This window comes from Halyomorpha halys, unplaced genomic scaffold, assembly GCF_000696795.3.
Source record: "Halyomorpha halys isolate HHAL.00 unplaced genomic scaffold, Hhal_1.1 Scaffold1523.1, whole genome shotgun sequence".
Lineage (NCBI taxonomy): Eukaryota > Metazoa > Arthropoda > Insecta > Hemiptera > Pentatomidae > Halyomorpha > Halyomorpha halys.
Window position 1 is genome coordinate 113,750 of NW_027112045.1, and position 10,115 is coordinate 123,864.

Genomic DNA, 10,115 nt, shown 5'->3' on the forward strand with positions numbered 1-10,115 from the left:
TATATCAATTATTTATTAAATAATTAATAAAATAAAATAATTATTTATATTTATACTATAATTATTTATGACATGAATAAATATTTTTTTGTTGATTTATGTTTTTCCATGGTGACCGCAGCTCCGACCATCTTCTCCAATAATTTTATTATTCTTATTTAATTTATGTTTACTTTGTTCATTTAGGTTTACATCATTTAAGTGTTGGTATCTTTTTTGAGCTCTGAAACGTGGGGCCAAACTAGAAAGCGTCGTAAGTCTAATTTTTATCAAGCTTCTGAAGTCGTCGTACAAATAATTGCTTTATTCTAAGTTTGTTCCTACACGAGTTTAACTATCAACTGAAGGGAACATGCTCAGTACGGTTTTTTTTTGTTCCAAAACCGTCCTAGGCTGGGAAGGATTGTACATAAGCACAATTTGGTTCTATACTGCTAAGATTCGTAGGTTACGTCCTTCATATAGTACAAGAGCCCGAGAGGAAAAAAAGTAAGTTATTTCACCACAATTACTTACTTTCATTACTTTAATGAAAATATGGATAATATTTAGTCAGATTAATGAGTCTTCCAAGTATAATTAAGGGCAATAAAAAAGGCAGCTGTTTCGACATGTTAAAAAAAAATTTTCATTCAGCTCCATATCTTTTAAGTTGCCTACAAAACTATAGTAACTATAACTATAATTGGCCGTATATTTTCAAATTATCAAAAAGATAGCCTATTTAATTTCCGATGTTTCGCCCCACTTTGTAGAGATTCATCAGAGCTATAAAGATAAAAAAACAACTAAGAGTATTTTTAAATAGTCAGATAACAAGATACAAAAAGGTAAATAAAGGTAGGGTTAAAATTATGCAAAAATAAGTGAAAAGAAAATTATATACAAATAAAATAGTATTAATATAAAAGCTCTCCGATACAAAAGTCTTTCCAGGAAAGCAAAGCTTTTGTTGTACAAAACAATAATTAGACCAGTGGTAATGTATGGCAGCGAGACATGGACTATATCCAAGAAAAATTGAAGAGCTCTACTGGTTTGGGAGAGAAGAGTCCTGAGAAAGATCTTTGGAGCCGTTAAAGAGGAGCACAGGTGGAGAATCAGAAGCAATGACGAAATAAAGGAATTGTATGGAGAGCCTGATATCCTGTGTGCTATTAAGAAGAGCAGGCTAAGATGGTTGGGGCATGTGGAAAGGATGGAGCCCTGCAGGCTACCTAAAAGGATGCTAAATGGTGCACCAGGAGGAAAAAGGGAAAGCGGCAGATCCAGGCGTCGGTGGCTGGATGATTTGAGAGGGATGGGAATTGAAAATTGGAAGAGACTCGCTGGAGACCGGGAGGCATGGGAAGAACGGTGGCAGAGGCCCAGGTCCTACAAGGACTGTAGCGCCCAACAGTGAGTGAAGAATAAGAAAAAAATACGTAAACTCTAAGGTTAAAAATGTACAGGAAACGTAAAAATATAAAAGTATATATGGGAAAACAAAATGGACTCACTCATAGACGGAAAATAAAGAAGTAAGTTGAGATTAAATATCAATTTTGACTAGTAATTATACATAGTTTCCAAAAGTAATCCAAAATAGGGGTGAAATAACTGCCTTTTTTTCTTCCTGGTTCTTGTACTATATGAGAGCGCCATGGTATTGGTATACATCATAACAAACCAGACATACTCCTCATTAATGAGACTGAAGAAGAAATCGAAGATTATTGATATTGCAATTCCAGTAACATTTTTGTCCTCTTGGGCTTTTTGTATTATTATACATATACGCTTTCAAACCTTCAATGTTTCTTTGTTGCAAATTTTGTTTCTTTTGTTTTTTTTTAGTTTATTCCCTATAAATCCTAAACGGCGGATCCTTGTAAAAAGTTATTGTGCAAAAAATTAAAGAACATTACATTCTGCGTCGAATATGTAGCTTAACATAATAGTACAAGAGCCCAAGAGGAGGAAAAAGGCAGTTATCTCACCCCAATTTTTGATTATGTTAATGAAAACTATGTATAATTAATAGTAAAAAATGATGAGTCTGCCAAGTATAGGTAGGGGGAATAAAAAATGGCGGCTGTTTAAAAGTTATAAAAAAACCTAATTTTTCATTGGGAGCTCTATATCTTAAAAAGTTGGAACAACACAAGAAAACCGAAGAGAACGTCATTTAAAGAAGAGTAAATTTGCTAAAATATGAGCCCTAATGGAGTTATTTACGTTTAATAGTTTTCGAGATAAAGCTTTTTAAAAAGCTTCAAAACGTTGTCCCGCCAATCCCCACTCTTCTCTCCACTAGGTCAGTTCAAACAACCACTTCTGACTGTACGGAGCATGCGTAGTACGTTTTTTCCCTCCCAAATCCTGTACTGCGCATGCTTCGTATAGTTCTGGATAGTCAGTAGTGATTGTTGGAACAGATTTATTCCGTAGACTGAACAATCTTTCCTAACCTTTCCTTTCCTCTCCTCGCCTACCATTGCAACTTTACAAATAGAAATTCCTCGTATCGGTTTTTCAAAACTATGTTTCATTAATATCGCGATATTATAAGTTTACCATGACAAGTAAACTGGGTAGAAGGAAAATTATCCACTCTCCAACCATAGTTATGAACTTATTTAAATTCATGAAAACAAAAGCTGAGATTGGTCCAATCCATATTTCCTCTGTTATGAAAAGACTGTATTTATCATAAATTACTGCATTTATCATAAGTAAATCCCATTCTAGGACCAAATATACTGCATTTTAAAATATTAAAACTATGAAAATAGTTGCAATAACTGTTTAAAAAAAAATTAACTTTAAAAGAGGCAGTTTTTTCTGAACACGATGATTATTAAATCTCAAAAATGACTTTTTGGAAGATACTGTGTTCTTAAAAAACAATTCAGAATAGGGTTGTCAATGTATTTTCTCTTAATATATTTATCTACAAAGTAAAACAAGAATAAATAAGAAACAGTCCTAGTCAAAGATAAACAATAACCTAAAGAAACTAGTAACCTCCCGTATTAGTAACTTAAGAGATCTAGAAAAGGTACCTATCTAATCTCATTGATAACCTACCTGAACTCATTGAGCTTTACCAAGTTCCAGTCTGCCTCTGGGTTTGTTACCGTATGGAGGGGAGAAGGAACTAGGGTGGGGGGTGCGCGAGTTTTCTTCTCCTACTGGTAGACTTATCTTGGATGAACTATACCTAACTTGGATTCCTCATACACAGTGAACACAGGACAGCCATCGTTAGGTTCATCATATCTATATGATGATTGAAGTTCTCTGTGAAGATCTTACTTGTTGGCATCCTTGGAATCCATTATTCAGGCTAAACAGAGATATATATTTCTTGCAATTTATCTAATTTTAAATGCCATTAATTATTGATAAATTATCAAAAAAGAGCATATTAATTTTGTTAAAAAATTCTCATCTTGTATGTTTATCCTAATTTTAGTATACATACTTATTACAAGCATAATTTCATATAAGAACAGTAACATTTCATGAAATATATACTAAAAAGCCAGTAGCTAGTGAATTTATTGTGGGAAATGTTTATCTCAGGAACCATGAGACGCAGTACTCATAGCACTCAGATTAAAGATAGTTTATTGTGCTATAAAATAGTTTATGACTTTGAAAGATTATTAGTTTTCATGATATTTGAAAAATTAATTGACAAAGCAATGATTTCTAGTTGTTTGAAAAACTTTTAGTACATGAAAAGCTATAACTCAGGAACCGTTAGACGTAAAGATGTCTGTTGTCACTCAAATTAAAGCCAGCTGAACGTATAATAAAGTAGTTCATGACTGCTATCTTCGTAGGGTTGGTAGTTTTTATGATAGTTGCATATGAAAATTTTGTCCGAAAAAATAGATTTATTAATTCAATTTATTTTAGCAAATATCATGAAAATTACTACTCTTACGAAGATAAACGTCTTAATTAAGGCACAATAAACTATCTTTAATCTGGGTACTAATAGACATTTGTACGTCACATGCTTGCTTTATCTTAAGATTTTCCATAATAAATTAACAAAATTAGAGTATCAACACAAATAAATAATAAAAAAGTTAAAATCATTATTTTATTTTATTTTTGAAAAGTTGATTATAATAACGGAATACTTCTAGAGGCATAATAATGAGGCGACATTTTTTTATCAGTACCAGTGATGAAATTTAATCTATTGGCTATGAGGGCATCATATTATGTGTATAATCTAATAACGCTTTGTCAAAAAGACTTAGTACAACAAACGAAGGAGAGAAAAAACGCAGTTATTTCACCCCAATTGTGACTATAATGAATGAATATGTATAATTACTAGTCAACATTAACAAGTCTGGTAAGTATAGTGAGGGAAAATAACAAATGGTGGCTGTTTCAAAACGTTAAAGAACATAATTTTTCGTTCAGAGTTCCATATAGTTAAAACTACCAACAACACTAGAAAACCTAATTGGATATCATTTAAATTAGAGTAAATTTGCTAAAATATGAGCCCTAATAGAGCTATTTATGGTCAACCGTTCTCGATTACTTTTTAAAAACATTTCATTCACTATATACTAAAAAATCAATAATTGTTGAATTTAAAACACTAGTAAAACTTTTTTCTTATGAATCATGAGATGTACTGATACTTTAATGTCCTGTAGATTAGTTTATGGCGGTCAACTTTGTAGGTGTAGTAGTTTTCATGATATGTGATAAAATAAATTTTTTTTAAATAATTTATTTACTGTTATTTACAACTGTATAACATATATAGAACAAGTAAATTTGCTGTAGGTGAGATAGTGACATGAAACAAACATGTGGAGAATCTACCCATTGATAGAACTCCAATAACATTTCTAGAGGAATTTCTCGAGGCCATCTTCTTTTCAGACGCCTAGGAGGATTATTAAGTAATGAAGGAAAAACCAGGTTAGAAACAAGTGGATTTAGGTGGTTGGGAAGTTATCCATGGAAGGGATGGTATCTGGTTTTGGCCAAATCGGCAACATATGGGACATTGAGGTCATGATGGATGACTTGATTTGTGACAAACTAAGGAGCGTTAAGGATCTTAAGAAGGATTTTGGACTGTAAGGATTGGATTCGATGGTTTAGTGGAGCCCCAAAGCTCAACTCCGTATGCCCAGATAGGCCTTATAATAGTCGTGTAGATCAGTCTTTTGTAATAGATTGGCAATTTAGACCGTTTGTCTAGTAAAAAATAGTAAATAAATAAATAGTTGTAATAGTCGAAATTGGCGAGCAGATTCCTGTCTTTTCAGTCTTGTATGAGGATTCCATGTCAGTCGTTTGTCGAGATGTAGTCCTAAGTAACGGAGTCCTAAGTGGGGTATTATTAAAGGATACTGTTGGGCAAGAGGTCATTGATTTACGACGAAGGGTAAATGTGATTTGGTGGGATTTATTGAAATTAATTTTAATCCTCCAATTTTGGCACCATTCTACAAGGGTGGTAATATGGGATTGGAGGGTTTGGGATACAATGTAAGGATCATTGTTCACTGACAACAGACATGTATTATCGACATACGTGGTGAGGGTGGTGTTAGGATGGGTTGGGATGTCAGCTGTAAACTGTATAAAGGATAGGACCAAGGATACTACCCTGAGGTACACCAGCAAACTGACGGAATAGGGATGCATAAGCGCTGTTGTGATTTATTATGAGAAAGTATCTAGGGGGTAGAAATTTACGGATCTTGGATAAAATAAATTGATTTTTAATTAGGTGTATATAGTTGACCGTAGATTACAGATTGGAGAAGATGGTTGAGGGATGCTTTGCTGGGTGTGGGGGTGTTTTCCTGGGTGTGGGGGTGTTTTGCTGGGTGTGAGGGGTGTTTCTTTGCTGACTGCACCCCCCCGACCATCTTCTCCAATTTGATTTATAATTGTTCGGACAAAATGTTACGTACAAAATTCATATTCAGAAGCAAATATTATAAAAATGACTGTCCAAACGAAGATAAACGTTATAAAATACTTTATGGTACATTCAACTAAACTCGATTTAATTGTTGGCAGACATATGTACGTCCATTGTTTCCTTAGATATAATTTTTCATGAATCAAACATTTTGTGAATTTGATTGTAAAAATAACATGAAAACCAATACTCCACGAAGATAAACATCATAAACTGTTTTTTAACACCTTAAACTTTAATTTGAGTACTAATAGATATTTGTACTTCTAATGGTTCATGAGAACATGATTTACTGCAATAGATTCACTTACTACTGATTTTTCAGTACATTTTTTATGAAATGCTGCTTTAAAAAAAAACTGGATCTCGGCAACTATTGAAAGTGGACAGCTCTGTTTATATTTTAATTTTAATTTAGTCTACTTTAAATGATGCTATTTTTGGTTTTCTAGTGTTGTAGGTAGTTTTAACGATATGGAACTCCGAATGAAAAATTATTATTTTGAACGTTTTGAAACAGCCACCATTTTTTATTTCCATTAACTATACTTGGCAGAATCATAAATTTTATATAGTTTTCATTAAAGTAATCCAAAATAGGGATGAAATAAGTGACGTTTTTGTCGTCTTGTGCTCTTGTACTATAGAGTTTGTCATTCCAAGAATATGTTGTTTAAGGGCAGATCCACTGTCGATTTCTTAGGCGCCTCAATAAATTCCTTCCTGGATTGAGCTATAAATCGTCGGGCCGAAACTCGCCGACAGTAATGACTGTAGACAAGCAGGTCACTGAGGTAATAGCCACCGCTTTCTTCGTCAGGACCAGCTCCGCGATCTAGGTCCTTCGGAGGAAGTGGTCAGTAGGGCCAAGGGAGAACCACGTGGTTACAAGTGGGTTACCCCAGCCTTGTTTACTTCGCGGGTGATATATCTAGCCCTCCGCGCAACCGGATCCGTCCGAAATACTCTCCTAGATACTAGTTCCTAGATCCAAGGTCGACCTGTTTGTTATCTTCTTGTTCCCTTTCTTTCGAATGAGCAGCCGGAGATTTTTTGGAAGTGTGTCAGGAGATATGAAAGTTTGGGATTGGGAATATTTATACTATTTCCATATTTATTATTATAATCCTTCTATCTCCTTTATCTAATTATTAATGAATACAGCGCCTCCTCCTAGCTAAGTGGGTGTCCTAGGCACGGTTTAATATGGCCCCCCTCCGTCATAAGAGTCATCAGAACAAATTTAGGCTTTAATAAATAAACAAGATACAAGTTAAAATTAATAATAATAAAAGAAATATCAGTCGAATGGTTAAAGTCTGGAAATTTATTAGATCATATAGGAGACGTTATAAAAGATGCAACAGCACCGGATGAGTGTCGATTATGCTAAGTAACGCTGGAATCAATCCAACATATCCCTCCCTGGTGGATGTGGAGTGTTAGCTGGTATCGAATATGTCCAGAGGTGCATCAATGTGGACAAAATTTTGCATCAGGCTCTGGCAATAAAACAAAATTTTATAGATGATAAGAGCTCATATTATAAGAACCAACCAAATAGACTCCTCCAAAAAGGTCCCCTCAAACTCGACGATACAGTGCGCTATAATACACGAGATATCCTTATAGACTTAATAGCAAAAAAAGTGGAACTTATTGATGTCGGGATTCGGATAATAATATAAGCTCCACTGTGGGAGAGAAACATTTAGGAAATATCAGGAACTGGCAATAAAATTAAAGGAATAAGGACGGTGTGACTACTACTCCCATCATAATATCCACCAATAAGGACGGTGTGACTACTACTCCCATCATAATATCCATCAATGGGTACTGAGAAAAATTACCGCGAATGGTTTGGGGTTGCTTGTTGACTGTCGGTTCTCTTTTAAATCTTTGAAAGAAAAATATGAAGGTGGTTGGACTTCTGGTCTTCCACCTCAGATACTCAAGCAATAGCGCGAGAAAAAAAAATCCAATAATAATAATAATAATGTAATGCCTCCAGTGGCATTAGTAACGTGGCCAAAATCATCAGCTCCCAGCGATAAAATTTAAACTATTAGTAATAGTCCAAGAACCCAAGAGAAGAAAAAAGTCGGTTATTTCACCCCAATTTTGGATTACTAAATTGAAAACTATGTATAATTACTAGTCAAAACTGATGAGTCTGCCAAGTATAGGTAGAGGGAATGAAAAATGGCGGCTGTTTCTAAACGTTAAAAAAAATAATTTTTTTAAGCTCTGTTTCTTTAAACCTACTAACAACAATAGAAAGCCTTAGAGAACATTATTCAAAGTAGAGTAAATTTGCTAAAATATGAGCCCTAATAGAACTATTTACGTTTAATAGTTCTCTACAGAAAACTTTTTAAAAAGCAACATTTCATAAAAAATGTACTGAAAGATCAATTCTTAGTGAATTTTTTTAAAGAAATTTATATTTCAATAATTATTCGACATACAGATGTCTATTAGCACTAAAAATAAATCTATTTTAATGGACTATAAAGTAATTTATGACGTTTACCTTTGTAGAAGCTGTATTTTTCATGATATTTGCTAAAATAAATTGATTTATAGTTGTTCGGACAAATTTTCATGTGCAAAATTTATATTCATACGCAAATATCATACTACTCCTTTAAAGATAAACAATATAAACTACTTTTTAGTACATTAAACTAGCTTTAATTTGAGTGCTAATTGAGATCTGTACGTCGAATAGTATTTGAGATATAGATTTTTCAAAATAAATTCACTATCTACGGATTTTTCAGTACATTTTTTATGGTATTTTGCTTTTTAAAAAGCTATTTTTAAATAGCTAAAACTACTGGACATAAATAACTCTATTAGGGCTCATATTTTAGCAACTTTACTCTACTTTAAATAATGTACTGTTAGGTTTTCTAGTGTTGTTGGTAGTTTTAAAGATATAGAGCTCCGCATGTAAAATTATTTTTTTAAACGTTTTGGAACAGCGGCCATTTTGTATTCCTTCTCACTATACTTGGCAGACTCGATTTTGACTAGTAATTATACATAGTTTTCATTAAAGTAATCAAAAATTGGGGTGAGATAACTGCCTTTTCTTCTTCCTTTTCTTCTTGAAGATTATTGATATTGCAATTCCCAATGGCAGGAACATAAGCTCAACTGTGGGTGTAGTGTGCTGAACATATCATGAACTGGTCGTACAGAAGGAGTTGTACCATCTAGAACTCGAATTGGTACCGCCAATTATAATACCGATGAATGGGCTGATTCTAAAACCAGCATTGATAGACACGGGAGATATAAGTTGCCACTTGACGTGCTAAGAGATACTCAACAGAAGTTTGCCTTGGTTCTATATACAGTTATACGAAGTTGTTGGCAAAATATATATATCTATAGGTAGTTGAACTTTTCTTTCCACTTCATTTCTGAAGGCGCTGTTGCAAGAAAAATGAAGATCATACGAAAAATAATAATGAAGGTACAGCTCTCGAAGATTCGGTGCTGATACAATCGTTGTTTACATTTATCTGTGATGTCCGTCGAAACCCAAATCCATAATATCAGTCTTGACAGAATCTTCCCACTTACGCTTCGATCTACCCCTCGGACGTTTACCCACCGGTTCAGTATTTATTAACTTTTTAGGGATCATTTCGTTACTAAGCCCCTTGTAGCCTTAGATTTAGTAGAAAAAAAACTTACACAACTCATATAAGATAGCCACTCATTTAAAGGGCTGTGAAATTTTCTACAAAACAAAATCAAATTCATGTAAGTCGGACCCGTATTTGGGATACAACCTGCATGAGATACAAGGATATAACCTAATAGAACATTTTTATCTTCCAATATAAGCTTATATGCTTTAGTTTATTTTCCCAGATACTGTATTTTTGAGTTGTCTTATTTTTTTCTTGATGTTCTTTGAAAAAAATAGAGTTCAGTAGTAAACTAGACTATTTAAAATTTCCAATACACACTCAAGCGTAATTCTGTACACACAGTACTATGTGTCCATATAAAAATGTTCCATGCCCCAGACTTGTAAATAAAATGTGATATTTACAAATATGTATGTAGTTGTTGTTGAAGCAACATTGAAAACAAAAAGAATTTTTATTTTTATTATTATTTTAATATTCAAGAA